Genomic DNA, 25,150 nt, shown 5'->3' with positions numbered 1-25,150 from the left:
TACAACATGTGTGATCAGGGACATGTTTTATTAGTCATTCTGGATAGCTCAGTTGGTTAGAGCCTGGGGCTGAGAATGCCAAGGTTGCAGATTTGATCCCTGCATATTCCTGCATTGCCAGGGGTTGGACTAGATGATCCTCGGGATCCCTTCCAACTCAATGATTCTATTGTCTATGTGCAAGCCTGGTAACATAAGCCAAACAGCATTTTTTTTTCTACCACAAGCAGTTTCATTTCAATATGAAATTTCAGAAATAGTAATTTATTAGTTGTAACGATACCCATCTAATGGAAAATTAAATAACGTCTTTAATGTGGCTAGAGATATTTTTTCTCCCTCTTTCACCAAAATATTAGAATTTGGGTCATCCAATGAAACTGATTAGCAGTAGAGTCACACAGCAATTAACAAATCTATAACAGATACGTATATTGTGGTAAATCGTTTTTAATGATAGTGCAGCAAATAACATACCTGATAAATAAGATAAGACAAAAATATGGAACTCTGCTCAGCAAGACATGGCAATGGCTAGTCACTTAGCTCTTCTTCATGGAGGATCTGCCAAGCAGATCTCTTGGCCACGCTGGCAGCAGTCAGTGAACCTCCTCTGTGCCAGATGCTGGGATCAAAACAAGGGGAGGCTGCCTTTTTCAAGCCCTGCCTATTATCTGTGGGCTCCCAAGTGGCCTTTCTTAGAAGCAGGGTGCGGGAGAGGGCTTCCGGTCGGCGCCAGCGCTTAATGGCTGTCCTCCCTTCGAGCTCCGGAGGAGGACTGCTTCACAAGTTCGGGTCTGACCGCTACGGCGAAGCGGGGACCCCCAAAAATCACAGGCGCAGAAGCCTGTCAGCAAGGAGACTCGGTGGGCACCATTTGCGCCCCCCTTTACTGCAAAAGAGCCTTTTTAAAGGCTCCGGAGCGGCATCGGGCGTGCGCACGGTGCTGACAGTCGCTACCCAGCCCGTGGAGTGAAGCCGCGTCGCCATGAGCGGAGAGTGCCGATTCCTAACTGAAATTGGAAACTGAAATTGAATGCCCGTAAGTAGGATTGAAAGGCTTATTGGGACTTTAAACTTCATTTAAAAATCTGGCCGAAAACGGGAAAGGTAATAATTAAGGAAGTCTGCCTTTCCCGGACTGCATGACAGCTAAAGCAACGAAACTACAAAGCTGCAATTGGGTGAAAAATTGATTTGAAAATTGTAACCTGGACATTGAACTTGAACCTCCCCCTAGCAAGCAGGAGCAAGGGGGAAGATAAGTGGATTTTGTTTAACCTGCATGGAAGAAGTAAAGGGAAAAAGATTTCTCTGCCATCTTAGACTCTTGGAACGGACTGCCTGAATAGGGCACCGAGACAGTGAACTGTCATCTGAGATTTGCTACAAAGTTGGGACTTTATTTGTTATAAGTTTGAGACTTTCACTTGAAACTATTAATTGACAGTTTTGATACATTGGAGGATTGTTGCTAAAAACTTTTTCTTTGGAGACTTTCCGTTTCTTTGTTCTCGTGTTTATTGGATACTTTGAATTACTCCCTCTAGAGGGCTGAGGGGTAACAGTTGCAAAACAGACTGTAAAAAACAACAAGTCAGTGGATTTTTCCATCTAAAAGCTGCGCCTGTGGGAACGACCTTGGGACATGAGTGGCCCACCAGAAGAGATAAGAACAAGAGCTAAAAGTAAAATTGCACAAAAGAAAAGGGGCTCAATATCAAGCCTACTGCCAGCAGGTGCAGCCGGGCAGGAAAAAGTGACAAATATACCCATGGATCCAGTGACACAAGCATTACTTAAAATAAATGAATCTTTAGAAGTTTTGACAAAGCAGAGCACGGAAAATACCAAACAGTTGACAGAACTTTCAACAAAACTAGATCTGAATACTAAAAGTATTACATCTAATACAGAAACTATAAATAAATTGATTGAAGAGAATGCCATAACTCGGAAAATTGCCGAAGAAGCTAAAACTACTGCTGAAACTACACAGGAGAAATTGGCACCAGTCTGTAAAAAGTTGGATGAACATGATGCGACCTTGTCTTTGTGGGACCTACAGAGGAAAGAGAGAAATCTGAGATTAAGACTAGTCCCTGAAAGTGAAAAAGATAACTTGGTAGACTTTCTCACAAAAGAGTTTTCGGAATTTTGGCAGGTAAACCTGAAGGAAGAAGAATTCAAGATAACAGCGGCCTTCAGACTGGGCAAGAGACAAAACAGAAAGACCCCAAGGGACTGTCTGATAACTTTAAGATCCAAAGAGGAAAGAGGCAAAATATTAAATCTACATTACCAGAAAACTTTAGAGATCGAAGACGCTTATGTGCAGATCTACAAAGACATCCCTAAATACATTTTGGAGGCGAGAACTCATTACAAAGACCTGGTTGACCTGCTGAAAAGCAACAATCTACCTTTCAGGTGGGAATTTCCACAAGGTTTGTCCTTTAACTACAAAGGAAAAAAAGTTAAAATAAGAACAGTGCAAGACAAAGAACAATTCCTGCAAAGAAACGAGGAGGATCTTCAGAAAGGAGTGGTGGAACGGACTTCAGAAGCAGATATTCTAAATTTAACATTTGGACTGAAACCACAGACAGAGGAAGAACAGAAGCAGGGAGCAGCTGGAGGAGGGACTAATTAAACAACAAGATGTCTCTGCAATTTCTAAGCTGGAACTGCAATGGCTTGAACCTTCCCAGAAAAAGGCGTGAGGTTTTTCATATCTTGAAAAGAGAACAATTGGACTTGATTTGCTTACAAGAAACCCACGTGACCAGGGCACACAGAAAATTGCTTATAAATAAAAGATTAGGACAAGAATTTATTTCATCAGACAAAGTTAAGAAAAGAGGAGTGGTGATCTACGCAAAGGAAAAGTTGGCCCCAAAGTTGATTTTTAAAGATGAACAAGGAAGATTTTTGGCAATTGAAATACAAGTCCAAGGAGAAAAATTTTTGACAGTTGGAATTTATGCACTAAACGAAGGGAAGGCAGAATTCTTCAAGAAGTTGCATGAGACTTTAATGGACCATTTGGATTATAATGTAATTATGATGGGAGATATGAATGGTGTGGTCTCCACAAACATGGACAAAGCACAAAGACAGGTGGTCTCCAAGGATGGGAGATTACCAAAGACTTTCTTTGAAATGACTGAAAATATGGATTTGATTGACATTTGGAGAACAAGGAACCCTCTGGAAAGAGAGGGAACCTTTTTCTCTGAAGCAAACATGACATGGACAAGAATTGACCAAATATGGGTTACTAGTGGGATGGCTCCAAAGATAAAAAAAGTAGAAATCTGCCCAAAGACTTGCTCCGACCATAACGCCGTAAAGATGGAGATGAAATTGACAACAGCTGGCTCCTTTAGATGGAGAATGAATGACGCCCTATTTAGAGATGAGGAGATTCACAAAAAGGCCCAAAAAACTTTGAAAGACTATTTTGAGATAAATCTGAAGACAGATGTCGAGAAAAGAATAATTTGGGACGCAAGTAAAGCCGTGATGCGAGGTTTCCTAATACAACAGAATTCTTTAAAGAGGAAGAAACAAAATGAGAAAAAAGATAAGATCCTGGAAAAGATGAAAGAAGGAGAAAAGAAATTGAGGTCAAAACCAAAGTCTCATGAGATTTTAAGAGAAATTAAGTTTTACCAGATGCAGTATATGGAACTGATGAATCAAGAGATAGAATGGAAAATTAAGGAAATGAGACAAAGGACATTCGAATCAGCAGACAAATGTGGGAAACTTCTTGCATGGCAATTGAAGAAGAGACAAAAATTGAACACAGTTACAAGTTTGGAAGTGGAAGGAAAGAACATTTATAAACCAAACTGTTTTCAGTGTTACTTTAGAAGATTATATGCAAAAGGGCCGGAGAATGAAGGTGAAATAGATGATTTTCTTAAGAAATATGGTTTACAAAAGATTTCACAACAAAGTACAATGGTTTTGAATGAGAAAATAACAGAACAAGAAATAGAGGGTGCCATTCAAAATATGCAATTAGGGAAATCTCCAGGACCAGATGGGTTGACCTCCAGATATTACAAGGCTTTGAAGGAATGGTTAGTACAACCGCTGAAGGAGGTCTGCAATGAAATTTTAGAGGGGAAAAAGGCACCGGAATCGTGGAAAGAAGCATTTATTACACTTATACCAAAAACTGAGACTGAAAAGAACCAGATAAAGAACTACCGCCCTATATCATTACTTAATGTGGATTACAAAATATTTGCTGACATTTTGGCAAAAAGATTGAAGAAGGTGTTGGTGGAAGAGATTCACAAGGACCAGGCTGGCTTTCTCCCAGGGAGACATTTGTCAGACAATGTGAGAAATATAATTGACATTATGGAATTGCTAGAAGTCAACATTAACACGAAGGCAGTATTGATATTTGTGGATGCGGAGAAAGCTTTTGATAACATTTCCTCGAATTTTATGAAGAAGAATCTCCATGGGATGGGGGTAGGCCAAAAATTTGAAAATGGTATAGGTGCAATATACTCTGAACAAAAAGCGAAATTAATTGTGAACAATGTGGTTACTGAAGAACTTCCAATAGAAAAATGGACACAACAGGGGTGCCCAATATCCCCATTGCTTTTTATATCTGTCTTGGAGGTTTTGTTAAATATGATCAGGGGGGACCAGCTGGTTAAAGGAATTCAGGTCGGAGCCAAACAATATAAACTGAGGGCCTTTGCAGATGACCTAGTTTTAACTTTACAACAGCCAGACACTAGTACGAAAAGAGTTTTAGAACTAATTCAAGCTTTTGGTCATGTAGCAGGATTTAAGCTAAATAAGCAAAAAACAAAAGTTTTGGAGAAAAACTTAACAAATGCTGAAAAAGAGAGATTTCAAAGTGAAACTGGATTAATGGTGGCAAAGAAAGTGAAATATTTGGGGATTAACATGACATCTAAGAATGTGAACCTATTTAAAGATAACTATGATAAATGTTGGACAGAGATAAAGAAAGATCTAGAAATATGGTCAAGTTTGAGACTTTCCTTGTTAGGCCGAATTGCTGTAATTAAGATGAATGTATTGCCTAGAATGTTATTCTTGTTCCAAACATTACAGATTGTTGATAGAATGGACTGTTTCAAGAAGTGGCAGAAAGATATATCTAAATTTGTCTGGCAGGGCAAAAAGCCAGAATAAAATTTAAGATATTAACTGATGCAAAAGATAGAGGGGGGTTTGCCCTGCTGGACTTAAAACTGTATTATGAATCGGCAGCTTTCTGCTGGTTGAAAGACTGGCTACTTCTTGAGAATACAGACATTTTGGATTTGGAAGGGTTTGATAATAGATTCGGTTGGCATGCATATATATGGTATGACAAGGTAAAAACTCATAAAGGATTTAAAAACCATATAGTCAGGAAAGCACTATATAATGTTTGGATTCGATATAAAGATTTGCTGGAAAATAAAACCCCTAGGTGGTTGTCACCAATGGAAGCCAAGGAGGTAAAAAAACTTAATATGGAATTGAAATGGCCAAAATATTGTGAAATATTGGAGCAAGAGAGTGGAAAAATCAAATTACAGAATTTTGAGAAAATGAAGTCTAAGGTACGAGATTGGCTTCATTACTATCAAATAATGGAAGTGTTCAAACAAGACAGGAAAATTGGCTTCCAGGTGGAGAGATCAAAATTAGAAACAGAACTGTTAGAACCCAATACTAAGAATTTGTCAAGAATGTATAACCTGCTGTTGAAATGGAATACACTAGATGAGACAGTTAAATCAGCTATGATTAAGTGGGCACAAGACATTGGTCATGACATTATGTTTGCTGACTGGGAACAGTTATGGACCACCGGCATAAAATTTACGGCATGTAATGCCTTAAGAGAAAATATTATGAAAATGATTTACAGGTGGTACATGACCCCAATCAAGCTTGCAAAAATTTATCATTTGCCCAATAATAAATGTTGGAAATGTAATGAGACTGAAGGTACTTTCTACCACCTTTGGTGGACTTGCCTGAGGATTAAGGCCTTCTGGGAAATGATTTATAATGAAATTAAGAAGGTACTTAAATGTACTTTTCATAAGAAACCAGAGGCATTTCTCCTGGGCATGGTCGGCCAACTGGTGTCTAAGAAGGACAGGACGTTTTTTATGTATGCTACTACAGCAGCAAGAATTCTTTTAGCAAAGTATTGGAAGACACAAGAACTACCCACATTGGAAGAATGGCAGACGAAGGTGATTGACTATATGGGACTTGCGGAGAGGACCGGCAGAATCCGTGACCAAGAAAAAGAGATGGTGGAAGAAGACTGGAAGAAATTTAAAGTATATCTTAAGAATTGTTGTAAAATTGAAGAGTGCTAAAATGTCAAGGGAAAAGAAAATATTGAATTATAGCTGTAATTGATTAAGTATGAGAAGAAGCTAAAAAAGAAAATAAGTAATTAGACAATTGGTGTGAGGAGTTGTTGAAAAAATCTTAAAACAGGGATGCAGAAAAGGGGAGGTAAGGGGAAGTCTGAGAAGTAAGGTTATGAAAAAGATGTTTGAAATTATACATGTTTATATGTTTTGTTTGTTTGTTTATGTATTGTGTGTTGTTTTGTTTTTAAATCTGTGTTGAAAAAAACCAATAAAAAATTATATATATATAAAAAAAATAGAAGCAGGGTGCGGGACTGCATATATCCCAGACTTCATGGCTATTTTTTGCCAAATTCCAATGACAAAATGAATCAAACTCTTGAAATAGCTTTATAACATGCGAGTGAAATTCCTGAATAAATCTGGTTTCTGAACCATTTTGCTGAAGATGAAAGCTGTTTCTGTTATGTAACAGCTTTCAAATACTAAAATAATAATAATACATAATAGGTATTAAACATGCATAATGTTACTACATCCAGTGGAGATTAATTTTTTGCATGAATATTAACATTTGTCTGACTCAAAATGATTTGTCTGACTTGTAAATATGATTTTGAAAGCAGAGGATGAAAGGCAAGGATACTTATCCAATTACTTTCCCCTTACCATGGCAGCTAAAAGTTTCTTGGCTATGAAGCATAGTTCATACTTCCTCAATATGGCATTAGTGATTTGTTAATTATGTTATAAACTTCACTGCATTCCACCCCCCATTTAATCTTTCAGCTGTTTATCCTGTACCTAATAAAATAACAAATAATTAGAGGCTAATGCCAAATTTCCCTGAAGAGGGGAGCTTCTGTCCCTGACGCTTTGTAAACAGGGAAATTTAAATTGCTTTTTCTGTCCAAATATGCACCCAGCAGTTCAAGATTTCTGCTGGTATCACAATAAATAGCAATGTTGTAATCAAGTGACATTCCAAGCAAGCCTAGGGATGCGGTTCCAACTTGCCCTACCAAATCCTGAAGGATGCCATGGACTGCAAATTTAAAATGTAAGACTGCTCCTTGTTCACATGGTGTTGTTAAATATAATTAAACAAAAATTAGTACATAAATAAAATGTCAGTGCCAGGGAAGGGGGCGGAGAGAGAAATTTGCTCATAGAAAATGTTTTACCAAAAACTTTACTTTCATTTTAGTGGAGGAAAATATGGAATATTATTTGTTACTGTACTGCAAAGTCAACAAAGGAAGACTCCCAAGTGCAATCGAATGCATATTTTCTCATTATGAACCCTTTTGGCAGTGACTCCATATCTATGAAACTCGCTCCCGGGGGAAGGGGAAGGTTTAGGCAGACAGCTCCTTTGAGCAGGCAGTGAAAACTCATTTACTTCCCATGGCTTTCTTTCTTCTTTCTTCTTGTAAAAGAAGATGATGTATGTGGTCCTAAAAGTTTTAAACTGACTATGCTGTTTTTAAGGTGTAGCTGGTTTTAATGGTAGTATGCTGGTTTTATTCTATTTTATTATTTGGATATAGAATCATAGAATCATAGAATCATAGAGTTGGAAGAGACCACAAGGGCCATCGAGTCCAACTCCCTGCCAAGCCGGAAACACCGTCAGAGCACTCCTGACATATGGTTGTCAAGCCTCTGCTTAAAGACCTCCAAAGAAGGAGACTCCACCACACTCCTTGGCAGCAAATTCCACTGTCAAACAGCTCTTACTGTCAGGAAGTAATCTCTGTAATATCTTTGTATCGTTGTTTTTGTGGTTGGTTGCTACTTGGTTTTGTTGCTTTTAGACAGCACAATGTCTTAGGCTGGCCATGGTCACTTCTGATGAGATGGAGAATGGCATTCACATGGCAGTTTATTCCATTTTCACAATTTCCCCCTAATGTTCCATGTTCTATTTGAGCTGTCACATGATGTAAAAACCACTTCTGGAACTATAGTGCTATATAGTGCAAGTTTGGAGCTCATTTCCACGTTATCTGCCTCCGGGGGGGGGGGGGGAATCAAATTGCAAATAATATGAAAATGGGCACTAAACTTGTGCTGTGTTCCACTATATATGGCCCTGGAGGGAATTTTACAGTTTATGTCTGAACCCATGTTCATGTCTCCCATTCAGGTGTATTCATATACACTCTGTCAGAGAGATTTGGTTTCTTTTGCTGGATTTATAACGTGCATCCATTGATCACTATATGTTTTACCCTTAATCCTATGCCCACAATAATTTTTCATGCAAAAGTTAATATGAAAGTGTTGTGTATTGAGTCAAAGTGTTGTGTATTGAGTCAAAGGATTTTATATCTGCATTATTATTATCTGTATTTGCATTAGGGTAAAGTAACTGCCTTTTGGTTCCAGAGGGTTCATTTAAGCTGCTGTATTTGGATCCTCTGTCTTATTGGTTGCCTCCAAAAGGCAGGACTGTGATTGCCTGATATTGTTCCCTCCAAAATGTATCCTTTCTAGTTAGTTCCCTGTCCCTGTAAATGTAGCTCTCCCCTCCTCAGTCTTCAGTCTTGTTGCTTTAATAAAGAAGTGTTACTAGAGAACTGTCTCCAGCATATTATGTCAAGAGAGCTGAAATCACAAACCCCACGTCACAACAACTGGCGACGAGGATGGGATCCGGAATGCTGAGGAGCGGTTAAACGCAGCCCTGCCTCAGAGTCCGGATTGTAGCTAAGAACAAGACTCACTGGCCAGCTGAGAAGATGACCCTGCCCACAGGACAATGGAGAGTCCAAGGGTATTGGAGCCCTTCCAGCCATCAGAGCCCCAGACGTGGGAAGACTACGTCGAACGCTTTGAGTTCTTCGCAGTGGCTCAAGGGATCACCGATGCCAGCAAAAGAAGGGCCACATTCCTGAGCTACTGTGGGCCTGAGACCTTCAAGCTGGCCAAGGCATTGCTTGCCCCAGCGAAGCTAAGTGAGACATCTCTCAAAGATATTCTTGCCTGCCTAATAAGCCATTTAGCGCCTACTGAGACCAAGATGGCCCGGCGGATGGAGTTTCATAAGAGGCTGCAGCGTGCTGGGGAGTCTGTATCTGCATTTCTAGCTGAACTGCGGAAGCTCGCTCAGCACTGCGACTTCCAAGATCTGGAAGAGACTCTCCTGGATCGGTTTGTCGGTGGTCTGAGCAGCAAGAAAGCCAGAAGACGCATCGTGGCTAAAGAAGAGGTTACCCTTGCTTCAGCCTTGAAGGAGGCCACCGCCACGGAGAATTATGAAAGAGAGGAGCTTGATGCCAGTCGCAGGGTCCCTAAGCCACAGATAGAAGTTGCGCATGCCATGGACGAGCTAGAGGCTACTCCAAGCCAGAGCCCAGTCCGTGGGGTCGAGTCAGTGCGTCAGGCCTGCACAGTGCACAAAGATCACCGAGGCAGGTGCCCTGGTTGTGGCGGAAACCATGAGCGGAAGAGTTGTCGTTTCCGGGATGCTATGTGCTGGACGTGCGGAAAGACAGGTCACATCGCCAGGGTCTGTAGATCGGCGGCGTTGGGAGCGACAGGAGGACCTAGACTGGAGCATCGCAGATCGGTCACAGCGAACCATGTTCTAAAGGACTGCCACTACGTAACGGAGATCAACGGGAGGGTCATGCAGTTTCCAGCGCAAGGCAAGGCACACATCAAAGTGAAGATTGAGGGTCAGCTGTGCGACATGGAGGTGGACTCCGGATCTGGATTCACTATCGTGTCGGACCAGACCGCGAGGACATTCTTCCCCAGGGGTAAGTTGCCCCCTCTGGAGCCCTTCCTGGCAACTTTGCAGTCATACTCAGCGGGCCCCATCCATGTCATGGGAATGTGTGCCGTGAGAGTACAGTTCCGGGACAAACAGACGGTACTCAAACTGGTGATTGCGAAGGGCAGTCGCCCCAGTCTCCTGGGCACTGACTGGTTTCCCGCCCTGGGACTGAGTATATCAGGGCTTAATTCAATCCAAACCTGCCCTGAGATGAGTGAGGCATTATGCAAAGAATTTGCTGGTCTCTTTAATGGAAAACTGGGTTGTTATAAAGGGCCCCCAGTTGACTTCGAATTGGACCCTGGAGTGGCCCCAATCCGACTCAAACCAAGGCGAGTGCCATTTGCACTGCAACCCAAGATCGAAGCAGAGCTGGATAAATTGGTCAAGCAGGGAGTTCTCTCACCCGTGGACTCCGCTAAGTGGGAGACTCCAATTGTCATGCCCCTTAAAGCAAATGGAGAAGTCAGGATCTGTGCTGATTACAAATGTACTATCAATAAGGCACTCAGGGGAAACTCATACCCCATTCCAGTCGTATCACATCTGTTGGCTAAACTGGCTGGGGGCAAGGTGTTCGCCAAACTTGACCTGGCACAAGCTTACCAACAGCTGCCAGTAACCCCACAATCAGCGGAAGCACAGACTATTGTCACACATAAAGGGGCATTCAGAGTTAACAGATTACAATTTGGAGTTTGTGTGGCCCCGGGGATTTTTCAAGGGCTCATGGAACGCCTGTTAAGAGGTCTGCCGGGGGTCTTGCCATTTTTTGATGACGTTTTGATTGCTGGAAAAGACCCACAGGAACTGGTTGCGCGTGTCCATGCAGTGTTGCTCAAGTTCAAGGAGGTGGGGTTGCAACTAAAAAAGGAAAAATGCAGTTTTGTGGAATTCTTGGGGTTTAAAATTGATGCATCAGGCATCCACCCCACAGATGCTAAGGTTAAGGCCATCATCGAGGCACCACGACCACAGAACAAGACGGAGTTGCAGTCATTCCTGGGACTTACTAACTTTTATCATTCGTTCTTACCCCAGAAAGCTTCGGTAGCTGAACCATTACATAGACTGTTGCAGAAAAAGAATGTGTGGCGATGGGGGCAGGAGCAGCAGAAGGCTTTTGACTCTTTGCGAGGAATGCTGAGTAGCAAGAGCGTCCTTGCTCATTATGATGAATCGAAGCCACTGGTCCTGGCATGTGATGCCTCTCAATACGGCCTGGGGGCGGTGCTGAGTCATAGGGAACCGGATGGGTCGGAAAAGCCCATCTCTTTCTATTCCCGTACGTTGTCGCCCACGGAGCGCAACTATGCTCAAATTGACAAAGAGGCGCTTGCAATTGTGGCAGGAATCAAAAAGTTCCATGATTATGTGTACGGTCGTCATTTCTCCATTGAAACGGACCACAAACCACTGTTGGGGTTGTTCAACCCGAACAAACAAATGCCACAAATTCTCTTCCCCAGAATGTTGCGTTGGTCTATATTCCTGAATGGGTTCCAGTACACCTTGACCCATGTGCCGGGGAAGCGGTTGTGCCACGCTGATGTGCTGAGTCGATTGCCCCTTCCTGGCGGGAGCAATGAGGATCCTGCTCCAGCGGAGCACATAATGATGCTGGAAACACTTCCGGGGGCTCCTGTGACGGCTACTGATATTGCTGAGAAAACGAGGAAAGATGCTGTTCTCTCCCGTGTGCTCACTTGGGTGGGGATGGGGTGGCCAGGTGGTCCGCATGAAGACAAATTCAGGCCTTATGCGACAAGGCAGAACGAGTTGTCCATGCATAAGGGTTGTCTCCTGTGGGGAGATAGGGTGATCATCCCAGCACCACTGAGAAACAGGGTTCTTGAGACACTTCACATGGGACACCCGGGAATGGTCAGGATGAAGTCGCTAGCCCGATGTTATGTGTGGTGGCCTGGAATGGACCAGAACATAGAACAATGGGTACGAACATGCAAGGCATGCCAAGAGGTGCGGCCAGAAGTGGCCAGAGCACCAGTTCACTGGTGGGAGCAGTCCAGATCTCCCTGGAGCCGACTGCACTTAGATTTTGCTGGGCCATTCCAGGGGAAGGTCTTTTTGGTTATCGTCAATGCATATTCCAAATGGTTAGAAGTGGCGGTGGTCCCTAGCATGGCATCAGCTGCCGTAATCAAGGTGTTGAGGCAGCTGTTTGCAACCCACGGGTTACCTGAGACCATTGTATCAGATAATGGGGCAGCTTTTGTATCCCAAGAATTCAGGGCATTCTTGGCTGATAACTTCATAAGAGGGGTCACATCCGCGCCCTTTCACCCATCCTCCAATGGGCAGGCGGAGCGCATGGTAAGAACAGCCAAAGAATCCATTGCGCGCTTAATGGAGGGTAACTGGTCAGCTCGCATCGCGCGAATGTTATTTTTGCAGCATGTGACGCCGTGTACTGTGACGGGCAAGTCGCCAGCTGAGCTGCTCTTGGGTAGAAGATTGGTAACGGTGTTGGATTATGTCCACCCGCATAAAATGCCAAACCGTAATTCAAGAGCAAACCCTCAGGCTGAGACTGACACAACAAGGTATTTCGCCCCTGAAGATCTGGTCTGGGTGAGGAACTATTCACGAGGTTCGCGGTGGGTGGCTGGTGTGGTCACCCGGGCTAGTGGACCTGTGTCCTATTATGTGACCTTGGAAAATGGGCAAGTTTGGAAGAGACATATAGATCAGCTGAGGCGCCGGGAGCTCAGCGGGGAGGAGTCTGATAATTCAGCCCTGGCTAATGACGCAGAGCTGCAAGACCAGGGTGAAAATGGCCCAGAGGTGCAGTCACCAGGGGCCTCAGCAAATGAACCAGGGTCTGCTGGTCCTCAGGATGACGAGGTACAGGTAGGGGACCCTGAGATGTCTGGGACTCCTTCTGTTCCTGACGAAACCCCTATAGCAGCCCCCCTACCACAGGTGACACCCAATCCAGAACCGGCAACACCTGTTGTCAGGAGATCAAGTAGAAGTTGTAGGACCCCACAGTACCTGAGAGATTACGTCTGCTGTGCTCACTAGGGGGGGAGGGGTGTTGTGTATTGAGTCAAAGGATTTTATATCTGCATTATTATTGTCTGTATTGCATTAGGGTAAAGTAACTGCCTTTTGGTTCCAGAGGGTACAGCTACTATTGGTTCATTTAAGCTGCTGTATTTGGATCCTCTGTCTTATTGGTTTCCTCCAAAAGGCAGGACTGTGATTGCCTGATATTGTTCCCTCCAAAATGTATCCTTTCTAGTTAGTTCCCTGTCCCTATAAATGTAGCTCTCCCCTCCTCAGTCTTCAGTCTTGTTGCTTTAATAAAGAAGTGTTACTAGAGAACTGTCTCCAGCATATTATGTCAAGAGAGCTGAAATCACAAACCCCACGTCACAACAGAAAGTTTATATGAAATGAAAGTGACAGAATATATAAATGCTGTTTCAGACAGCAAAATTACAATTTAAGCAGGCAGGAAATCCTACAAATCCTACACCTTGATATGAAGAGTGAAAGATTCCCTAATTTTTAAAGCCTATAGAAATTAGTGCCAGCAGGACTCACACTAATAGTAAGTTCAGTAATGGACCATTGCTTGGTCCCTGCTCCTGCCAACCTAGCAGTTCAAAGTGCAAGTAGATAAGTAGGTACTGCTCCGGCGGGAAGGTAAAGGGCGTTTCCGTGCGCTGCTCTGGTTCACCAGAAGCGGTTTAGTCATGCTGGCCACATGACCCGGAAGCTGTACGCCAGCTTCCTCGGCCAATAAAGCGAGATGAGAGCCGCAACCCCAGAGTCAGTCACGACTGGACCAAATGGTCAGTGTTGTGAGCACTGAATGAATGTCCTCACTGGAGCTAGGAGAGCCGCTAGCTACAAATTTGAGGGCACCTTTATACCCTTTCCTTCATGGAGAAGGGAGGGGGCTTTGAGATTAACAATTCCTGTAGTTTTTTTGTCTTTCCCCAGAGTTCCTGCTAATTTATCACCTCACCATCTTGCAAATTAAGAGTTTGAGGCACTGTTATTCTAGTAGACTTTGATTGGTTATCTTTTGTCTGCTCTCTGCCTTCAAATTATACTAACATTATATTGATGGTCTCTATTCCGGGGATGAATGGACTGTACTTGGCAACTAAATCTGCATGTGCTGACCTTTGTGCAAGGTGTGAAGAACTCAGAATATGCCTGAATGCCTTTTAGCAAAGGACTCTGGGATCAGACAAGTACCAAGCTCACCAAAGTTCATGAATGGGGGACCTCTTGTCATATTAGGTTATGTCCATTTTCTTACGTATGCCATGATCTACAGTAATAAATCATGGAATAACTTCAGATTGACACCCAAACCTATTCACAGGGAGATTTGTATATCTGCAGGCTTCAGATAAAGTGCGGCATAAGAACATGTGAGTCCCTTTCACTCTGCATCTTGGCCAAAGTTGACATATGTTTAGGAGTTACCATCTCGTTTTGTCCAAAATGTGGTGGTTCTACTCAGTTGAAACATCTGTATGAATTTTGAGAGAAGGTGAAATAATCTGATTTCAAATTTCTTTGTGTGGGGGGAGAGATGCAGTTCTCAATGAGGCCATCTGGTCTTGTTCAAAGTGCAATCTGAAACAAATTTGGACGTTACTGAGGGAATTTTGAGCAACACTAAACTGGAAATGCTATCTCTCTCTGAAAAGCATTCTGTTCCAGTCACTAGAAATCAACTTTAGAAAGAGAATGGCTTACTCTGCGAGTTCTTTGCATTCTCACTATTTTCACTTACTTTCCATAACAGTAGCTGTGTTGGTCTGTTGTACTAAGAAAAAAAAATCTCTTTATATCCTCATTGAATCCAGGGCTGCTTACTTCTGAGCAGACCTGCATAGGACCGGGAGTTTTAATCTGAGGTATCTATGGTGAAAAATGAATTATTTATCCCAGATTACTTTCCTCTGGCTCCATAATCTGCTGGTATGTGGTCCTTGACAGATTACCTTTGAGTGAATGAGACCCTTGACAGAAAGATGCATACGAACCACAGTCAAGGCATTTCTGGAGGAAGTAGATGAATTTACCCTGGCACATCAATATGAGAATTTCTTGTAAAAAATATTCAGTGGTCAAGCAATGGTTTTATTAGGGCTGCCATATGTCCGGAATGGTATTCACCTGTCAAAAATGGAATTTTCATAAAGCGGCTAAAAATGTCCAGGAAAACCTGCATGGCAGCCCATATTGGGATTGTTATTATTAAAAATAGGTAAAAATTTTGTATTTGGGGGGGAAATTTGGAAAAAATGCTCAACAGTTTTTGGGTCTGGATTTTCTCTTTTAGAAATATGGCAAGTTAGTTTTATAAATAGAATAGACCCATCTGAGGATCTTCTGTGTCATATGAGGCTAAAAATTCAGCAACTTGTTCAAGAACATGTGCAACATAATATACGGTAGTAGTAACATGCTGAGTATGTGCTTTCTGCTTACCTGAGCACTATTTCTTTTAAACAGATTAATATTATTTTTAAAAGAAGCCATTGATGTGAAAGACCCTGTTCCACGGCTTGGTCTCAAGTATCCATGGAAACTCTGCAGAGCTCACTGGATAGTCTTGCTTTTAAGAATTATAGGAATAAATGGCATGCACACCTGAATGTGTCTCCAAGCGCTAGCCATTGCCTTTAATGTATGCAAATTCATATCCTACTGAAAGCCATGGGCAGCAGCATCATTCGGAGGTGCATCAAAGCATAGTCCTTTTGCTTTTGATGTGTCACAGATATAGAAGCAGATTCTCAAAGGATTTGTGTATCCAGCCAAATGAAAGCAAATAAGGTAGAGAGGTACAAAAAAGGTGAGGTCAAGCTAATCATCCATTGGAGTGAGGCTGTGATACATCTGCTTTGGAAATTTAGCTTGCCGCATTGTACTAGCATTGTTTTTCTTTAAAAAATAAATGAAATGTGTGTTCTGTTATTCACAGCAGTCTAACCAGTGTCTGGGGGCAAGCAGGTGCTGACCAGGTAGGTAAATCAAGCAGAGAAGCCAGAAGGAAGGCGGTTGATCAATCAGGCAAGTGGGAAAGCAGAATCGTGCAGTCTGAGAACAGCGCAGTCTGCGCCCAGGGAATGAGATGCTCAGAAGCAAGGCCAGAGTCGGAAGCTTTCTGAAATCTAACTAAAGTCTGCAGGTCCTTTGCAGTCGTCCATCTCCTGCAGAGCTGGGAGCTGCAAGAGCACCTTCTGGCCACGTGTCAGTGAAGCTTGGCAGAGCACAAACCAGCGGCTCTGGCAAACTAATACAGTTGCACAGAGCATAAGGTACTTAAACACTTGCTGACAGACTAGCTCCTCTTTGACCCCTGGCACCGTATAGTTGTTAGCAGGAAAGTCTGCTGCCTCTGATTGCTTAGCTTTATGGGTGACTTCAGGAAAGAAAATTACAGCGTTCCAGAGAGGTCAGGGTTATTCCAGAGAAGATTGCTCAAGCAACAATGAATCTGATCTAGGACTAGACATTTTTATTTCTCTGACTTCTATCTATATCCAATTGGCTTTGAGCCCAAAATATCTCAATTAAACTCCACTTAGGTCTCAGGTGCTTGATACCTGATAGCTGTAGGTACTCTGGAACAGCCATAAATTCTCAGGGTAGAGTGGAAGGCTGGGGATCAGAGCTTATTGTAAAATAGTACTAATCCAAATACAAATACATCAATGTTACATTTAATACATGAACATTTAAAATCCTGGACCCTGAAATATTGGGGAGACCCAGTTTTCTGAGTGCATGTCTGGAAGTTGGGCAACAGTGGTAGTACAGGATTCCTAATGGTGTACCAGCCTCCCCGCTGCACCAAAGATTCCCTGCCTGAGCTGCTTCAGGTTGTGGCAGATGTTCTCCTGGAGACACAGAGGCTGTATCTGTGTCTATTTAAAATGCTCTGAAAATGCTCTGAGAAAACCCGTTTTAAAGCTCACAATGGAAATTTTCATAGAGTTCTGATTTCAGCTCTACAGCGCAATTGGGTGTCATAGTGTTATAACACATTTATAACCTTTTATTTTTATTAATGTAACTGAGTCCCTAGTCTGGTGGTCCCAGTCTGGTGACACAGACTTACGAGGGGCCGCTTGGGACTTTATGGAAAGCATGGACTGTCCCTGAATAAATCTGACCCTACTAATAGTCAGGTGACATGCTTTAGATCTGGTGTTCACCTCTGTGGATGTGGGTGATTTGACATTAAGTTCCAGTGGAACAGAAGAAGTGTCATGGTGAGATCAATTCCTCGTGCAACTAGACCTCCGTGATCCTTCCCCTCTGCAGGGAGGTGGGATCGATTCTAATGGTCCACTCCACCACTTAATGGATACAGATGGCTTCAGGATTCTGTCTCCCTCATGCTTTTTAACATCTACATGAAGCTGCTGGGAGAGATCACCAGGGGGTTTGGGCTGGGTGTTCACCAATATGTGGATGACACCCAGCTCAACCACTTGCTTAAATCAGAACCAGTGAAGGTGGTGAATGTCCTGTGTGAGTGGAGGCAGTTGGAAGATGAATGGCAGTTAATGGATTAAGGCTGAAACCTGACAAGATAGAAGTACTGTTTCTGGGGGACAGGGGGCAGGCAGGTATGGGGGACTCCCTGGTCCTGAATGGGGTAATTGTGACCCTAAAGGACCAGGTGCACAGCCTGGGGGTCATTTTGGACTCACAGCTGTCCACGGAGGCGCAGGTCAATTCTGTGTCCAGGGCACCTGTCTCCCAGCTCCATCTGGTACGCAGGCTGAGACCCTACCTGCCCGCTATCTCGCCAGAGTGGTGTATGCTCTGGTTATCTCCTACTTGGACTACTGCAATGCGCTCTACGTGGAGCTACCTTTGAAGGTGACCCAGAAACTACAACTAATCCAGAATGCAGCAGCTAGACTGGTGACTGGGAGCAGCCATCGGGACCTTATAATACCAGTCCTAAAGGATCTTCACTGGCTCTCAATACGTTTCTGAGCACAATTCCATGTGTTGGTGTTGACCTTTAAAACCCTAAAAATTCTCAGCCCTGTATAAATGAAGTAGCGTCTCCATCTCCATTGTCTAGCTGATTCCCTCACTGCAAAGACGTGAAGCTACAGGGAATCAGGCAAAGGACCTTCTTGGCAGTGGTGCCCACCCTGTGGAATGCCCTCCCATCAGATGTCAAACAGACAACTATTTGACTTTTAGAAGACATCTGAAGGCAGCCCTACTCAGGGAAGTTTTTAATGGTCAATGTTTCATTGTGTCAATAATAATAATAATAATAATAATAATTTTATTACTTATACCCCACCCATTTGGCTGGGCCTTCCCAGCCACTCTGGGCAACTTGCAACCGAATATTAAAAACACGATAAAACATCAAACATTAAAAGCTTCCCTAAACAGGGCTGCCTTCAGATGTCTTCTAAAAGTCAGGTAGTTGTTCTTCTCTTTCACGTCTGATGGGAGGGTGTCCCACAGGGAGGGTGCCACTACTGCCTGGTTCTCTGTAACCTCACTTCTCGCAGGCCCTTGGAGCTGGACCTCTGGATGATGGGGATGGAGACGGTCCTTCAGGTCTGCTGGGAGCCACCCAGAGTGGCTGGGGCAACCTAGTCAGATGGGTGGCATATAAATAATAAATTATTATTATTATTAAAATTTAAATTATTAAATTACATATAAATACAGTTAAAAATGAAGTTTGGCACCATATAATAGTATTGGATAATAACTTGTCCCTGCAAAAGGACTAAAACCCAACTCTCTCTATATTATATCACTCACAAAATTTATAAGAGTAATAATTACTATTATTTATTTATACCCAGCCACTCGAGGCGGCTCCCAACAGAATATTTTTATTAATAATAATAATAATAAATAAAGCGATAAAACATAAAACATTAAAAACTTCCCTGAATTTATATATTCAAGACATGTTCATATCTGACAGTACTCACCTTTTTGTCCTTTACTGGCAGGATATATATTGTCTTTCTTGCAATATTCTTTCTGAAGGTTGTTTGAAAGCTAGGGCTCTGCAGATGTCAACGATCTGGGTCAGTTTTATCTTGGTGTCTTCAGACAAAATATTGCCTACTTTGAGATTCCTGTGTTGTCAACTTTATTGTTTGCTACCTAGGAAAGGGAATGGCTAAAATGAATCCAGGTTGTGAAATGACTGGGGGTTATTTAACACAAAAGGGCTATATCCTAGTGATGCAAGTCAGACTTTAGTTTAAGTTGATTACATTAAAATGCCATGCTATTAACATGGCCTCAAGATGTGGGACACTTAATACAGGGTGGGAAATAGGACTTGGTGGGCATTACTGAAACCTGGTGGGATGAGATTCATGAAAGAAATGTAGAACTAGAGGAATAGACCTGTTCAAAAGGAATAGACTAAACAGGAAGGGAGGGGGAGTAGCATTATATGTAAAGGATATGTACACTTGTACAGAGATCCATGACCTTAGCATGGAAGGAAGATTGAGGTTATTTGGGGGGGAAACTGTAGGAGAGAGAAACAACAGTGACCTTACATTTGGGGCCTGCTATAGACCTCCAAGTCAGACTGAAGACTTGGACAATGTCTTCCGGGAGCGGATTACCAAACGTTCAAAAAGGAGAGATACAGTAGTCATAGGCTTCAACTTCCCCAGTATCTGTTGGAACTCAAACTCTGGTCCTCACCAACAGGGAGGGACTGATGGATGAAGTGGAAAATGAGAGACACAAATACAAGATGGGTGACACCTGGCTTGAGAGCAGTACATGTGAAAAGGATCTAGGAGTCTTGGTTGACCACAAACTTGACATGAGCCAACAGTGTGACGCGGCAGCTAAAAAAGCCAATGCAATTCTGGGCTGCATCAATAGGAGTATAGCATCTAGATCAAGGGAAGTAATAGTGCCACTGTATTCTGCTCTGGTTAGACCTCGCCTGGAGTACTGTGTCCAGTTCTGGGCACCACAGTTCAAGAAGGACACTGACAAACTGGAACGTGTCCAGAGGAGGGCAACCAAAATGGTCAAAGGCCTGGAAACGATGCCTTATGAGGAACGGCTAAGGGAGCTGGGCATGTTTAGCCTGGAGAAGAGGAGGTTAAGGGGTGATATGATAGCCATGTTCAAATATATAAAAGGATGTCACATAGAGGAGGGAGAAAGGTTGTTTTCTGCTGCTCCAGAGAAGCGGACACGGAGCAATGGTTCCAAACTACTAGAAAGAAGATTCCACCTAAACATTAGGAAGAACTTCCTGACAGTAAGAGCTGTTTGACAGTGGAATTTGCTGCCAAGGAGTGTAGTGGAGTCTCCTTCTTTGGAGGTCTTTAAGCAGAGGCTTGACAACCATATGTCAGGAGTGCTCTGATGGTGTTTCCTGCTTGGCAGGGGGTTGGACTCGATGGCCCTTGTGGTCTCTTCCAACTCTATGATTCTATTCTATGATTCTACCATGTCCTCTTGGGTGTCATGACACAGAGGCAAGGGAAATCTGGGTATAGTCGGACATGAACTCTAGACTTGAAGAAGGCTGATTTCAAAAAGTGTATGGAGCTCCTGAATGAGATTCCATGGTCAGAAATAGGCAAAGAGAAGGGAGTCCAAGAGTTTCTTAAATTGAGGAGCTCTGGATCTGGCTAATGCCTGGATGGCACTTGAAGCTCCCTGGAAAAAGAAGTTGAGATGTAAATACCATAAAAGTATACATTTTATTTTGACAAGCTGTTTACTGGTGGCACCTAGCAAAGGATAAGGCCCATGCATAGAATAAGAGAACTCTGGATTTGGAAGTCCAACCCCCTGCAGTGCAGGAGTCCAGTTCCTGCCTGAGAGCTGCTCCTGCTAACCAGAGGATGAAGTACCAGAACAAGGAGCAACAGCTATTAAAAACAAAGACTAAAGGCTGATTGCTGGATTTGATGGAAAGAAAGAATAGACTTGGGTGTCATCCATATACAAACGGACTGTCTCCTCCAGAGGTTCACGCAGGCATTTAAAAGCAGATGGGACAAGATAGATACTTACAGGACCATACAGGCAAATTGTTGTAGAATAAAGCAGCTGCTAGCCTGTGGCACTGACTCGTTGGCTCAGGGCCCCTGTTTCATAACTATCTCACTCAGTCCAGAAACATTATATCACTCACTGCATCAAAAACTACCAAGGGTTTCAAAAGAATGAGCAGTCTTGTTTTCCTTGATGAAGATAATTTTTAAAGAGTACCGAAGCAGTCTCTTTCCCAAGTGACACAGATCAAGGGAACATACAATGAGCACAACTTCTCTAATTTAAGTGTAGAATCACCTGTAGTGACAACATTTATTTTCATCCATAAGCACCTAGACAGTTTTAGGTTATGCTCTTCTGAGCAATGTGCTTATGCTCCTCTTTTTTGCTGCTGCAAGGCAGGCTTGTTTTTGAGGCAGACAGAAAAGCAGACAGAGCACACCGTTAAAACCCTGCCTTTAAGTCTAATGCCACTTGAACAAAATGCTGCAGTTCAGCTCTGCTCTTTCTTTTATCAGTAATTGGGGGGGGGGGAGCACACATTAGGAAAAGGTCAACATCAAGGACACATAGAAATCATTGTTTAGAGTGCTAAGTAAGGACTCTGTAAAGTATAATATTCCCGTAAATGTAAGTATAATAATGTGAGATTTTAATGATTTGCTACTGCAAGCTTTCTTACACTGAGTTTTCACTGGAAAGAAATGGCAAAATCTAAGGTAATGGTTTTGGGTTTATTGTCAAGTAAAACAATACATAAAAGCATCTTTGAAGAAGGAAGCAGAAAAAATAAGAAGGGAGACACTGAAGGATTGGCAGGTTTATAGACCTTGTTTTTCCTGGCTTCCTCCTTGAGATGAGGGTATCACAAATGGATGTGTGTGTATCACAGAATCTTGAACTAGTGTGGAGCAGTGGTGAGAGTGTCAGGCTAGGACCACCAGGGAAGTCCAGGTTCAAGTCCCACTGAACTATGAAGCTTACTGGGTGATCTTAGACACAGTGGGAGGGCAGATTGCCCAGCCTACCTTGCAGAATTGCTGAGAGGATGAAGTGGGAGGGGTGAGAGAAAGAGAGGAGCCGCAACTAAGTCCAGAGCTGCAGTGCTGCATACGGTTTTGGTGGTGCTCCTCTTGACAGCAGCCAGGAGAGAGGCTTCCCAGCACTGGAAAACTCAGGAGGGGTCCCTATCGCTTCACATCCTTCCAGTGAGTGGATGAAGAGAGTTGGGCGAGTTTGGCTGCTCTATGAAAAAATTACTCAACACCATAGATTTAGTGGACAGTAGATCGCACAGGTAGCTGCAGAGACCCAGATGCCGTTTATATCATACATTGCGAAGGGGTCAGTAAGACTGGTCCCTCAATACGCCCAAATGTACCTTGTTGCCTGATCAGTGCTCTTTGATCAACAAAATGGCTGTACTGGAACAAGTTGTCAAATGGTTTAATTCTTTTGTACATTACAAATTATTTGTAAGATGAATGGCTTGTGTATCAACTACATGCCAATCAATCTCTCTTTCTCAGCTAGGATTGCCAAATCAGGAACATCGCAGAGCCTGAGATTTCAGGGCCCCAATCTGGGTCCCAGGGCAGGCCCTCATGGCATCATCAAGAACAACACATGAAGCCTCCACCTGCCACCTGGGAAGTGGACTGCCCCGGAAGCAGAAGGGGGGAGATACTGGAATTGGATTAGGAACTTCCCAACCCAGCATTTTCTTTTCTTCGCCCCCCCCCCCGCCTCACCCACTTCCTCCTGAAATGAGCCACCTAGTCTCCACTCCTAATGAAAGAAATATTTCCTCCAGTCCAGAGTCTCCAGTCACCACGCCTGTCTCTCAGCTCCCCAGTGTCAAAAGGCCATTGAGGAGAACTGGCGGAGGAAGGGGCAGGTGGGGGGAGTCCATCGCCCCCGGCAGCGTGATCCTGGTCGGGTGCCATCGCGGCTCCCCCCCCCCCCCGCACTGGGTGCCATGCCCCTACAGGTGGCACACCACACCCCGGGATGCGCGCCAGCCCCGCCCCCGCCTGCTCTCTGCCCTGCCCCCCCCCCCCCCGGTGCCGGAGCATGAGGTTCTGCCACTGTTGAGGAGTTGCTGTGGGCAGAGGGGGCAGAAGGGTTTGGCTCCTGCTGCTCTTCACATGCTTCTCTCACTTTTGCAGCCCTACATGTCACACGCTCTTAACCCCCCCTCCTCCTCTTCAGCCCAGCCCAACTCCTGGAGTGTCTATGTAATAATCTGCAGCCAGTTCCTGCTGGGCTGAAGCTTGCAAGCTGCATGCACAGTTTTCTTAAGTGGTGGGGGTGAGTTTTAAAGTCCTCCACCTGGGAGTGGCTAGGCAAAGCTGGAGACTCCAAGGTCAGCCCTGGGGCTCTTTCACTAGGTGTCAGTTACTTGGGCTCATAACCTGTTGAGCCCTATCCTGATTCCCCTTTTGTGTGTGATAGCCAGTGCTTTTTTCTGGGGGGGACCTAGGGGTACACATACCCATAAACATTTTGTGAATCTAAGTTTGGCCTCATTGCGGGGCAGTATTTCAATGTGAGTAGGAAAATGTGAGTACCCCTAAATATTTTTTTAGGAAAAAAGCACTGGCGATAGCTGTGTCCAAGTAGGAATGGATCACCTCTGAATTCTTTTAAAACTGATATAAGGGATCGTGACAGCTGTTCTGTATGATGTCAAGAAGGATGGGCAAATCTATACATTTCAGTTTCCCTTTTTTCCGATCTTCATTTCTGGAATGTCCAAAGAGGAATCTCACAATTGTACCCTGATGTGAACTCTATACAGTGGTACCTTGATTCTCAAACTTAATCCATTCTGGAAGTCCATTCCAAAACCAAAGCGTTCCAAAACCAAGGCACGCTTTCCCATAGAAAGCAATGCAAAAATGGATTAATCCGTTCCAGACTTTTAATAATAACCCCCCAAACAGCAATTTAACATGAATTTTACTATATAACAATACCACTGGTCTATAAAATGAAAGCAATAAACAATGTACTGCAGTCACACAATCAGTCAGTAGCTGAACTGATTTCCACACAGTCACACACACAAAAAAGAGCCACAAAAACGCAAAATAAATAGCAAAAACAGACAGACCTCAGCATAACACTCCAAACGGAAGTATAACACTCAAATTGTCAGTGTAACACTCCAAATGGCACTCAAATCAGAAGTGTGGCACTCAAATCAGAAGCATAACACTCAAAACGGAGCATGTTCAGCTTCTGAAAAAAGTTTGCAAACCTTCACACTTACTTCCGGGGTTTGCAGTGTTTGGGTTCCAAGGCATTTGAGAATCAAGGCATTTGAGAACCAAGGTACCACTGTACTTGGCTAAAACCCAAGCAACTTGCCACTTTCAACATGAGAAGGAAGCACAGAGTGAGTGTGCTGTATATGGGACTTGTTAAGAGTGTTGTTGTTTTTAATTATTATAATTACATTATGTGCAGAGTACATAAGCAGATGCACATCTATAACACATAGCATATTTTGTTGTTGTTTAGTCGTTTAGTCGTGTCCGACTCTTCGTGACCCCATGGACCAGAGAATGCCAGGCACCTCTGTCCTCCACTGCCTCCCGCAGTTTGGTCAAACTCATGCTGGTAACCTCGAAAACACTATCCAACCATCTCGTCCTCTGCCGTCCCCTTCTCCTTGTGCCCTCCATCTTTCCCAACATCAGGGTCTTCTCCAGGGAGTCTTCTCTTCTCATGAGGTGGCCAAAGTACTGGAGCCTCAGCTTCACAATCTGTCCCTCCAGTGAGCACTCAGGGTTGATTTCCTTCAGTATGGAGAGGTTTGATCTTCTTGCAGTCCATGGGACTCTCAAGAGTCTCCTCCAGCACCATAATTCAAAAGCATCAATTCTTCGGCGATCAGCCTTCTTTATGGTCCAGCTCTCACTTCCATACATCACTACTG

Source organism: Podarcis gaigeae (genome assembly GCF_964106915.1).
Source record: "Podarcis gaigeae genome assembly, chromosome: 13".
NCBI lineage: Eukaryota > Metazoa > Chordata > Lepidosauria > Squamata > Lacertidae > Podarcis > Podarcis gaigeae.
This window is presented reverse-complemented; position numbering follows the sequence as displayed.